Below are 12,704 nucleotides of genomic sequence, written 5' to 3'. Positions count from 1 at the left end.
AGGAATGCCAAAGCAAGAAAGCCTAGACCCAGAGCTTAGCATTCTGATGGGGAGACAGGCAAACCTCGGTAGAGTGTCGTTTGTGCTTTGATAGAAATGTGTGTTCTGGGGTGAGCAAGAATGGGGGAGAAGTATTTAGGTTAGAGTGAGATTTTTGTTGGCTGAGATGACTCTTGCAATACTGTTCGAGTATAAGAATCTTCTCTGCTGAGGGAACAACATTGGGGAAGGCACAGAAGAATGAAATAGCTTTTTCCAAAGAGAAACTGGGAAACTTGAAGTTGGTCACTATAATTGGAGCATATGATACTTGTGGGTTCGTGGCAATAGATGAGAACAGAGGGGAACATGTGGGCCAGATTACAGCACATAAAGGTATTAGGAGCCAAGCCTTATCAAGGAAGTTATAAAGAGCAGGGACAGGACACAATTCACTTCATTCTTTCAGCAAATCATTATCGCATGACTACTGTGTGTTAGGTACTTTGCTGGCCCCTGGAAATACATTGAAGGTGCTAGAAAGTGCTCAATTTCTGGATGTGTCTTAGAAGTATAGCTAATAGGATTTGCTGACAAGCCAGATGAGGGGTGTGAGAGAAAGAGGGAGATAGAGTGGTGGCAGAATCTTTGGCCTGACCATTATAATTTTTTAGTGTTGGTGACTCTCACCAACAAGAGGGTAGGATTGAAGCCGTACCAACATCTGAATCTAAGGATCAGTCAGTCTCTGGTGATGCAAGAATCCCAGCTCTGGAGAAAGCCCCCTTTCCTTGAGTATTTCTGGGAGTTCTCAAGGGTGTCTTACATGTGCCCATGAAAATGAAAGTCCTGGCTGCAACTTACAGTGGCTGCAGTTGCTAGAGCACCACAGACCTATTTCTCTCTCTGGAGCTAAGCTAAGACTTTCTTATTGGTTTTTTAACACATAGATTTTTACTGAGTTGTAAGTACTACATATATGTGTATATATATATATATATATGTATATACATATATATTTTTTACTGATTTGTAAGTACTATATATATATGTATATACATATTTACTGAGTTGTAAGTACTATATATATGTATATACATATGTATATGTGTATGTATATATATACATATATACACACACACACAATTTTATACTATTTTTTTGTTGTTTGTATCATTATAAAGTCTTTAAACTTACTGGTAAAAGTTGTTTAAAATTACTTTCAATGGATAGACCGTACTTTATTCAGCAGTTCCTTATTACTGAACATTTTTATGTAAGGTAATAATCCCTAATAAATTTGTGTATAAATTTGTAATGATGTAGGCGATGGTTCCTGAAACAGATTTCTATAAATGAAATTACCCGAATAAAATTTAGTGATTATCTTCCTTTGAATCCAAATTAAGATTCAATGCTATCTGGCTATGTTGGCAACGGTTACTAGTCACGTATAAGTTATCTCTTGCCACATAATAAATTACCCTAAAACTTAGCAGCTTAAACCAACAGATGTTTCCATCTCACAGTTTCTGAGGGGCAGAGAGGCATTTAGAGGAGCGATTCTGGCTCAGGGTTTCTCATGTGGTTTCAGTCAAGCTCTCAAGTGGGGGCCATGATCACCTCAGGGCCTGACCGAGCTAGAGAATCCACTTCTAAGGTGGCTCATCCACCTGGCTGTTGGCAGGTCTCAGTTCCTTGCTGGCTGTTTGTGTGTCCAGAAGCTTCCCTCAGCTCCTTGCCACATGGGCCTTTCCACGAGGCAGCTCACAGTATAGCAAGCTGCATCCCCCGAGCAAGTGATTCAAGAGAGAATGGAAGAGCAACCAAGATGGAAGCCATAGTATCTTTTAAAGACCCAGTTTGCAAAAAAAATTTTTTAATTTAAAATTTTTTAAAAATGAAAAATAAGTTAGAAAACCCCCAAATCCCCAAAACACACAAAATAGAAAGACCCAGTCTCCAAAGTCACGCACTGTCACTTTTGTTTCATTCTATTTGTTTCAAGTGAGTCACTAAGTCCAGCCCACTCTCAAGGGAAGGGAAATTGGCTTTACTTTTGAAGGGGAGAGTGTCAAAGAATTTATGGACATATTTTTAAAATCACCATAACCTAGGAGTTGGGCCTCCTCTTTCCTCCCTTCCCTTCCTTTCTTTTTTTATCAGCTTTAGAAGGAAGGAGGAGGTCTATCCTGAGCCCAGATTCCTGGGAAGTATCCCCAGGAGACTAGATTAATAATCCCAAATGGGCCTTCGATAGGTTGAATTTTTTTTTTTTTTTGCAGCCCATGACAGAGCCCACATGGCTGCCAAATCATAGGTATTCCCAGAAGGTGTGATGACAGCAACTGTGCGGGAGAAATTTCAAATGTGGCCATACCCTATTATTGGGGCATAACCCAAGATGCACATCCATCAAGCAGAAATAATAAATGGAGTGAAAGATTCCTGATTAAGAGGACTTCCACTGCCACAAAGTTGCTAATGGTTTGGTGTTTGTGACCTTATATTTATTAAGATTTGAATTGGCATTTAATATACCTGGGATGAACAGATGAATTTTTCAATCTATATCAAGATAAATGAGTTTTTTAGAACATGGATATATTAATAATAGGGAAATTATTCCAAAAAGCAGATTGGAAAGAATCTGTAGAAAATAAACTTGAAAACTTGCATGGAGCAAGTGAAGGAAGGGTTAACCTGCAGAGAAATGGTACTGTGGAAGCTTAGATTATTTGGAAGACTTGAAGGACTCCCTGGATCCTTATTTAGAAGGAGAAGGAAAGGGACGTGCCTTAGAACCACTGAGCTCAGAGCCAGTCTGGCCTCCAGCTATTTCAGACTTTGAACTCCATGGGAGGTGTTGATAAGAGCCAGGCCTGAAGGTGGGGGAGTTGCTCGTGGTATTAAAAACATCTGTTAAGGACTGTCTGCAATTAGAGAACTTCTGGGCAAAATATCAGTTCTTTACTGACAGACACAACCATTGTTCTGTGACAGGTCTGGGAGACTGAAAAGTGGAGGGAAGCAGGTAAATTGTAACTGCCAGGGGAGCCATCCTCTGTTACTGAGGATGCCAAGGAAGAGTCAGGAAGACACCAAGACTTTGTGTTCCATAAAACTGTGGAAGCAACCCCTCAAAGACAAGATTTAAGGTCAACAAAATCAGAGAAGATTCTGCCTAGCCCTCAAAGGAGAATGTTTCTGGAACAATACTCTGCAATGTGGTGAATGAAAAATGCCCACCACTATGTTGATGTTAATGGAGAATGATCACTTTCTAGAAGGATGTATTCATAATTGTAGCTAACCTTTCCTGAGAACTTGGTGCCACGCAGACTGCTGAGTCTTCACATGTATTATCTCATTTCATTTTCATGACAACACTAACCCTTAACACCATCCCCAATGGTAGATAAGAAGACTGAGCCCCACCTGGCTCTTTAAGGAACTTTAACTCCTGTTCAAAATCCCACAGCTGGCAAGTGATCAAGGTGAGATTCAAACGCAAAGTCTTGAACTCTAGAATCTGGGTTCTGAACCCTTAGGCTATGAGAAACCGTCTTGAATGATTTAGTAGTTATATTTTGATTTGATGAGGAGAGGAAAAAACAGAGAGAACACCCAGATTCAGAATAAATAGGATCTGGTAACATATGTTTCTGTAGTGTGCTCGGTCCTCTGGTACAAATGCAGTTCTTGGCCAAGATGGTGGAAGAGCTATGGGAACCGTGAGACCTTAGGAGTGAACAGTGCTGATAACATCAGGTGCCCTCATAAACTACTTTCCCAAAAAGGGGCAAATAGAGAATTCCACTGTTCACTTGTATAGAGGCCTTAAGGCTGTTAAAGGGTAGGAAGGAGGTATCCCAGAAAAGAGTCACCAACAAGTAGAGACACAAGGGTCTCACCTTGATCAGAGGATAAGAAGGGTGGATCATCTGGTCAGATCTTTGTCCCCAGATACTGTCTTGAGCAGAAGACAGTTCCTAGACCCAGGTCACACAGTACCAAATAAACAAGGCCCAGCGTGAAGCTCCAGCCCCATTCTTGAAGGAGTCTGTGATGGGGAAAAGGAGGCTGTGGATAGAGGTGAGTAATCTACAGAGGATGTCACAAAGTTGCCCAGTGTCCTGATCACATGCACTGCTCCTTTTAAGCATATGGGAGTCTGTGACCCAGGCAGGAAGCCAGAAGTACCAGAGTACCCCAGTTAACATGCTGCCCATTTATCCAACTGCCACAATGTTATGCAAAGAATATCTTTGCATGGGGTTGAAAGAGGACAAAGTTTGTCTCCTACGCATGCCTTGTACTCAACTGTCTATGTGTTCAGATTTTCCTTTTATCACATTTTAGTTGATTTACCTTGAAAAATAACTTAGCCTCTATGAGTCTGAATTTTCTCATCTGTCTCATAATGACCACATATTCAGATTTAGCACAGTGAATAGCATATCATATAAGGGTCCAATAAATGGAGTTATTGAAATATTTACATATTAGAGAAAGAAATGTTAGTTTATGAGTGGGCACAATATTTCATATTTTATCAGAAGATAACTGAGCCTTTTATTTTTTAATGCCTTGAGAGGCTCTTTGGGTAGAAAAGGTAAAATTTGGGGTGGAAGATTGGAGAGCATGGCCTGGATATGATGGATTTAGAGCATTCTAAAGATGTTGTCTCTGCTATGCTGTGCTGTAAACACATTTTGTGCCTTCCTGTCTTCAGCTGGAGTTGGCTTCCCGCACAGCCTCTGTCAAGGCTCAGGGTAAAGTTAGGGGAGTGCAGTCCTTAAAGCAGGAGAGAATGCCCAAGAGATGAGCTGTAGAGTGGGATTGAGAATGCAGCAAAAGCAAGAAATCAGAAGAAGGGATGAGCAGATACAAATGAAATTATTTACAAAACAGAAATAGAGTCACAAACATAGAAAACAAACTTATGGTTACCAAAGGGGAAAGGGCTGGGGGAGGGATAAATTGGGAGGTTGGGATTAACAGATACACACTACTATATATAAAATAGAAAACCAGCAAGGACCTACTGTATAGCACAGGGAACTATACTCAATATTTTGTAATAACCTATAAGAGAAAAGAATCTGAAAAAGAATATATATATACATATATATATATATATATATACATATATATGTATATATATACATATATATATGTATATATATATATATATGTATATATATACATATATATATGTATATATATATATATACATATATATATGTATATATATATACCTGAATCACTGTGCTGTACACCTGAAACTAACATAACATTGCAAATCAACTATACTTCAAAAAAAAAAAAAAAAGAAGTAGAGATGAGAAGGAAAAATGGAAGACTCCCAGGAGCCTGCAGAGAAGCACAGAGGGATAATTGCTATCCAGCTATATGCAGTATGGGAGTATGAGCCAATTTTATTGGACTCTTGAAGTACAAGGAATTTGAGACTTGTAAACAAGTGATACTTAACTTGATCTCAGACAAAAGGCCAAGAAGCGACAAGTGATAGTTGTGTTACAATTATTACTAGTTTGATTCCAAACTTAATCATCTAGGTGAATGGTTGGCAAAAATGGTGATGGGCCTTAAACGGCTCAATTATCTTTTATGTTTTTTGAAGGAGGGTAAAGGTGGCTGCTCTGCAAAGATGTGCAAATCCTACTCCCCAGATCCTGTGAACATGCTACACGGTAAAAGAGGACTTGCAGGTGCAATTAAGTTAAGAATTTTGAAATGAGGAGATTATCTTGGATTATTCAGGTGGTGCCAATGCAACGAGGAGAGTCCTTACAAGAGGAAGACAGGCATGTCAGAGTCAGAGTGAGAAGATGTAAGGATAGAAGCCGAAGTCAGAGAGGAGAAAAGACGCTTAAGATGCTTCATTGCCGTCTTTGAAGACCAAGGGTCCGTGAGCCAAGGAAAGCAGACAGCCTCTTGAACCTGGAAAAGACAAGACAAGGGTTCTCCCCTAGAGCCTCCGGAATGACTGAAGACCTCCAGATGCCTTGACTTTATCCCAGTGAAACTGATTTTGGACTTCTGACCTCTAGAACTGTAAGATAATACATTCAATTGTTTTCAGGCACTAAATTTGAAGTAATTTATTGCAGTACCCAAAGAAAACAAATATAGAGGAGGACACTTGACTATTTGGGCAAGAGTGGAAAAGTAGAGGACAGCGTAGTGGTCTGTCCTCTGCCAGGCCCTCTGGGTTGGCATCTGGGTCCTACAAAAGGAAGAGTTATAGGTAGAAAATGAAGGAGCTGTCCTCATGGAGAGTTTGAGGGATGAGGGCAGAAGCAGCAATGCTTAGGGCTCTGGGTGAGACAGTATGACACAGCAGGGAAAATGTGGCCTAGCACTGTTCTTAGGCGGAGAGGCTTCTAGTGGATTTGTTAGGGGCTATTCTGGGCAGAGAAGAGAGAAGCTTCAGAGTCCATGATGGGAGGCGGTGTAGGGGCTGGGTGAGACAGTGCCAGGAGAACCAGCAGTGCCACTGATGGGTTAGGACTTGTTTGGAGAAATATTAGATATCCCTGAAGACTCCTCAAAAGACTTGAGGGAAGACTGATGGAAAGATGAGCTGTTATGTCAGCAGGGAAAGCCAGACAGTTTGAATTACTATCATTTCTGTTACTTCAGCTATACGGCCTGGAGAAACTTGGACAACAGCAGTTTTAGGAATCCTAATACATATAGTCTAGTTGCTTTCCAGGATTTATCTATACTGCTCCCAGGGATGAAAGCAAGGCTTGTGCTTCAAGTGGTGAAATGCTTTCAGAGACCACAAAATTAAAGATCGCTGACCACTAGGTGGCCCCATTTCCATGGACTGGAGAATTTGTTTAGTGACCTCTGACCCCAAGGGCTTGAAACACATTAAAATGATTTGCCTGTTCAGTAACTTGGGTACTTTTTTTTTTTTGGTTTACAGAGTTGTATTAATACAGAAGCTTCTTTCTTCACTCTCCTTTTTTACTTACAAATGTTCTGTCACCTGCACCAATGAACATGGCCTTCTTACCTATGAAGTCAGATACCTCTTTGTTACCCAGTAGACTTGAGATGTGGACAAGAAAAGGGGAATGGCACTGAAATTCATTTTTTTTTGAAGATTTAGTTTCTTTTTCCTTTTGATGGGAGGACAGATTATACAAGGACTTAACTCAGTTATTCACTTTTTATGTTGTGGGCAGCACAATTCATGAGCCATCCATCTCTGCACCCAGCAAACATTTGCTGAGGGCGTATTCTGAGCAGAATCAATTTCCTAAGCATTGCAGTGGGTTATATAACTTTAAAAAACCCACAGGGCTCCAACTGTAGAAAACCTTAACATTTTATGGAGGAGAATGGAGAGGTAAATTATTAAATGTCACATATGGGAAATAAAGTATATAATATAAAGTATCTTCTATCTTCATGCATTCAGTCATCATGTTCATGCATTTATTTTCACACATAATACCTTGCCACTTCCTTTCACCAGTATTTATAATATTACTATGCTAGTAAAATGTGTTTGAGTTCTAACAGCTGAAGAAAAATGAAATCTTGAAACACAGCCATTTTAAACTCAGCATTCATATCTTCAAACATAAAGAGGAATGACAAGTATCTATAAGATTGATCTGAAATACATTGGAAAGTCCAGGAAATGGGGAAAATGGAGAATTTTACAGTGTTCTCTTAAAGCCCAAGAAAAAATATTTGGAAATAAATTAAAGTTTCTGTAGCAAGATACTATTTTGAAAACACTGGAAATATTTGAAAAATACTGACATGTTTTAGTTGATTGTCCTTACCACGTTTGGGCAGAGGATGTTTTGCTTCCTAAATTCAGGTGTTGATATTTGAGATGTCTTCAATTCATTATTTTCTATTATGGTTGGTCTATGAGATGCCCCTCTCTCATTTTTTCCCCATTCACTCTCTCCCTCCTTCTCACAGACACTTATTCTAATGTGTTTCATACATGTCCTTGGCTATGTATGCAAGTGTAAATGTAGCTTTCCTTTGCATATGTATTTTATTTTATTTTTCATACCTTTATTGGAGTATAATTGCTTTACAATGTTGTGTTTCTGCTATACAACAAAGTGAATCAGCTATATGTATACATATATCTCCATGTCCCCTCCCTCTTGAGCCTCCCTCCCACACTCCCTATAACATCCCTCTAGGTCATCACAAAGCACAGAGCTGATCTCCCTGTGCTATGCAGCAGCTTCCCACTAGCTATCCATTTTACATTTGGTAGTGTATATACGTCAATGCTACTCTCTCACTTCATCCCAGCTTCCCCTTCCCCCTCCGGGCCCTCAAGTTCGTTCTCTACATCTGTGTCTTTCTTCCTGCCCTGCCACTAGGTTCATCAGTACCACTTTTTAAAATTCCATATATATGCATTAGCATATGGTGTTTGTTTTTCTCTTTCTGACTTACTTCACTTTGTATGACAGATTATAGGTCCATCCACCTCACTACAAATAACTCAATTTCGGCACTTCTTATGGCTGAGTAATATTCCATTGTATATATGTGCCATATCTTCTTTATCCATTCATCTATTGATGGACATTTAGGTTGCTTCCATGTCCTGGCTATCGTAAATAGGGCTGCAGTGAACATTGTGGTACATGACTCTTTTTGAATTATGGTTTTCTCAGGGTATATGCCAAGTAGTGGGATTGCTGGGTCATATGGTAATTCTATTTTTAGCTTTTTAAGGAACCTCCATACTGTTCTCCATAGTGGCTGTATCAATTTACATTCCCACCAACAGTGCAAGAGGGTTCCCTTTCTCCACACCCTCTCCAGCATTTACTGTTTGCAGATTGTGTGATGATGGCCATTCTGAATGGTGTGAGGTGATACCTCATTGTGGTTTTGATTTGCATTTCTCTAATGATTAGTGATGTTGAGCATCTTTTCATGCATTTGATGGCCATCTGTATGTCTTCTTTGGAGAAATGTCTATTTAGGTCTTTGCCCATTTTTGGATTAGGTTGTTTGTTTTTTTGATATTGAGCTGCATGAGCTACTTGTATATTTTGGAAATTAATCCTTTGTCAGTTGCTTCATTTGCAAGTATTTTCTCCCATTCTGAGGGTTGTCTTTTTGTCTTGTTTATGTTTTCCTTTGATGTGCAAAAGCTTTTAAGTTTCATTAGGTCCCATTTGTTTATTTTTGTTTTTAATTCCCTTACTCTAGGAGGTGGGTCAAAAAGGATCTTGCTGTGATTTATGTCATAGTGTTCTGCCTGTGTTTTCCTCTAAGAGTTTTATAATGTCTGGCCTTACATTTAAGTCTTTAATCCATTTTGAGTTTATTTTTGTGTATGGTGTTAGAGAGTGTTATAATTTCATTCTTTTACATGTAGCTGTCCAGTTTTCCCAGCACCATGTATTGAAGAGGCTGTCTTTTCTCCCTTGTATTCTCTTGCTTCCTTTGTCGAAGATAAGGTGACCATATGTGCATGGGTTTATCTCTGGGCTTTCTATCCTGTTCCATTGATCTATATTTCTGTTTTTATGCCAGTACCATACTGTCTTGATTACTGTAGCTTTGTAGTATAGTCTGAAGTCAGGGAATCTGATTCCTCCAGCTCTGTTTTTCTTTCTCAAGATTGATTTGGCTATTCGGGGTCTTTTGTGTTTCCATACAAATTGTGAAATTTTTTGCTCTACTTCTGTGAAAAATGCCATTGGTAGTTTGATAGGGATGCATTGAACTTGTAGATTGCTTTGGGTAGTATACTCATTTTCACAATATTGATTCTTCCAATCCAGGAGCATGGTATATCTCTCCATCTGTTTATGTTACCTTTGATTTCTTTCATCAGTGTTTTATATAGTTTTCTGAATACAGGTCTTTTGTCTCAGGTAGGTTTATTCCTAGGTATTTTATTCTTTTTGTTGCAGTGGTGAATGTGATTGTTTCCTTAATTTCTCTTTCTGATCTTTTGTTGTTAGTGTATAGGAATGCAAGAGATTTCTGAGCATTAATTTTGTAACCTGCAACCTTACCAAATTCATTGATTAGATCTAGTAGTTTTCTGGGGGCATCTTTAGGATTTTCTATGTATAGTATCATGTCTTCTGCAAACAGTGACAGTTTTACTTCTTCTTTTCCAATTTGTATTCCTTTTATTTCTTTTTTTCCTCTGATTGCCATGACTAGGACTTCCAATACTCTGTTGAATAATAGTGGCAAAAGTGGACATCCTTGTCTTGTTCCTGATCTTAGAGGGAATGCTTTCAATTTTTCACCATTAAGAATGATGTTTGCTGTGGGTTTGCCATATATGACTTTTATTATGTTGAGGTAGGTTCCCTCTATGCCCACTTTCTGGAGAGTTTTATCATAAATTGTTGTTGAATTTTGTCAAAAGCTTTTTCTGCATCTATTGAGATGATCAGATGGATTTTCTTCTTCAATTTGTTAATATGGTGTATCACATTGATTGTTTTGTGTATATTGTAGAATCCTTGCATCCCTGGGATAAATCCCACTTGATCATGGTGTATGATCCTTTCAATGTGTTGTTGGATTCTGTTTGCTAGTATTTTGTTGAGGATTTTTGCATCTATGTTCATCAGTGATATGGGTCTATAATTTTCTTTTTTGTGATATTTTTGTCTGGTTTTGGTATCAGGGTGATGGTGGCCTCATAGAACGAGTTTGGGAGTGTTCCTTTCCCTGCAATTTTTTGGAAGAGTTTGAGAAGGATAGGTCTTAACTCTCTCTGAATGTTTGACAGAATTCACCTGTGAAGCCATCTGGTCCTGGACTTTTGTTTGTTGGAAAATTTTTAATTACAGTTTTAATTTCATTACCTGTGATTGGTCTGTTTATATTTTCTGTTTCTTCCTGGTTCAGTCTTGGAAGCTTGTGCTTTTCTAATAATTTATCCATTTCTTCCAGGTTGTCCATTTTATTGGCATATAGTTGCTTGTAGTAGTCTCTTATGATCTTTTGTATTTCTGTGGTGTCAGTTTTAATCTCCACTTTCATTTCTAATTTTATTGATTTGAGTCCTCTCCCTTTTTTTCTTGATGAGTCTGGTTAAATGTTTATCAATTTTGTTTGTCTTCTCAAAGAACCATCTTTTAGTTTTATTGATCTTTGCTATTGTTTTATTTGTTTCTAATTCATTTATTACTTCTCTGGTCTTTATGATTTTTTTCCTTCTACTAATTTTGGGTTTTCTCTGTTCTTCTTCTATTTGCTTTAGGTGTAAGGTTAGATAGTTTATTTGAAATTTTTCTTGTTTCTTGAGGTGAGCTTGAATTGCTATGAACTTCCCTCTTAGAACTGCTTTTGCTGCATCCCATAGGTTTTGGAACGTTGTGTTTTCATTGTCATTTGTTTCTTGGTTGTTTTTGATTTCATCTTTGATTTCCTCACTGATCTCTTGGTTATTTAGCAGTGTACTGTTTAGCCTCCATGTATTTGTGTTTTTCACAGTCTTTTTCCTGTAATTGATTCCTAATCTCATAGCATTGTGGTTGGAAAAGGTGCTTGAGATGATTTCAATTTTCTTAAATTTTGCAAGATTTGATTTGTGACTCAAGATGTGATCTATTCTGGAGAACATTCTGTGTGCACTTGTGAAGAAGGTGTATTCTTCCGCTTTTGGGTGGAATGTCCTAAAAATATCAATTAAGTCTATCTGGTCTATTGTGTCATTTAAAGCTTGTGTTTCCTTATTTATTTTCTGTCTGGATGACCTGTCTATTCATGTAAGTGGGGTGTTAAAGTCTCCTACTATTAATGTGTTACTGTTGATTTCTCCTTTTCTGGCTGTTAGCATTTGCCGTATGTATTGATGTGCTCCTGTTTTGGGTGTTAAATAATTTTAATTTATGTTTTCTTCTTGGATTGATCCCTTGATCTTTATATAGTGTCCTTCCTTATCTATTGTAACAGTCTTTATTTTAAAGTCTACTTTATCTGATATGAGTATTGCTACTCCAGCTTTCTTGTGATTTCCATTCACATGGATATCTTTTTCCATCCCCTCACTTTCAGTCTGTATGTGTCCCTAGGACTGAAGTGGGTTTCTTGTAGACAGCATAGATAAGGGTCTTGTTTTTGTATCCATTCAGCCAGTCTGTGTCTTTTGGTTGGAGCACTTAATCCATTTACATTCAAGGTGGTTATCAATATGTATGTTTCTATTACCATTTTCTTAATTGATTTGGGTTTGTTCTTGTGGGTCTTTTCCTTCTCTTGTGCTTCCTGCTTAGAGAAGTTCCTTTAACATTTGTTGTAAAGCTGGTTTGGTGGTGCTGAATTCTCTTAGCTTTTGCTTGTTTGTAAAGCTTTTGATTTCTCCATTGAATCTGAAGGAGATCCTTGCCAGGTAGAATAATCTTAGTTGTAGGTTTTTCCCTTTCATCACTTTAAATATGTCCTGCCACCTCCTTCTGGCTTGCAAAGTTTCTGCTGAAAGATCAGCTGTTAACCTTATGGGGATTCCTTTGTATGTTATTTGTTGCTCTTCCCTTGCTGCTTTTAATATTTTTTCTTTGTACTTAACTTTTGACAGTTTGATTAATATGTGTCTCAGCCTGTTTCTCTTTGGGTTTATCCTGTATGGGACTATCTGCACTTCTGGCATTGACTGACTATTTCCTTTCCCATGTTAGGGAAGTTTTTGACTATAATCTCTTCAAATATTTTCTCACACTCTT

This window comes from Lipotes vexillifer, unplaced genomic scaffold (genome assembly GCF_000442215.2).
Source record: "Lipotes vexillifer unplaced genomic scaffold, Lipotes_vexillifer_v1.1 scaffold135, whole genome shotgun sequence".
Classification (NCBI taxonomy): domain Eukaryota; kingdom Metazoa; phylum Chordata; class Mammalia; order Artiodactyla; family Lipotidae; genus Lipotes; species Lipotes vexillifer.
The sequence above is the reverse complement of the archived record's forward strand: the minus strand, read 5'-3'. Positions refer to the sequence as shown.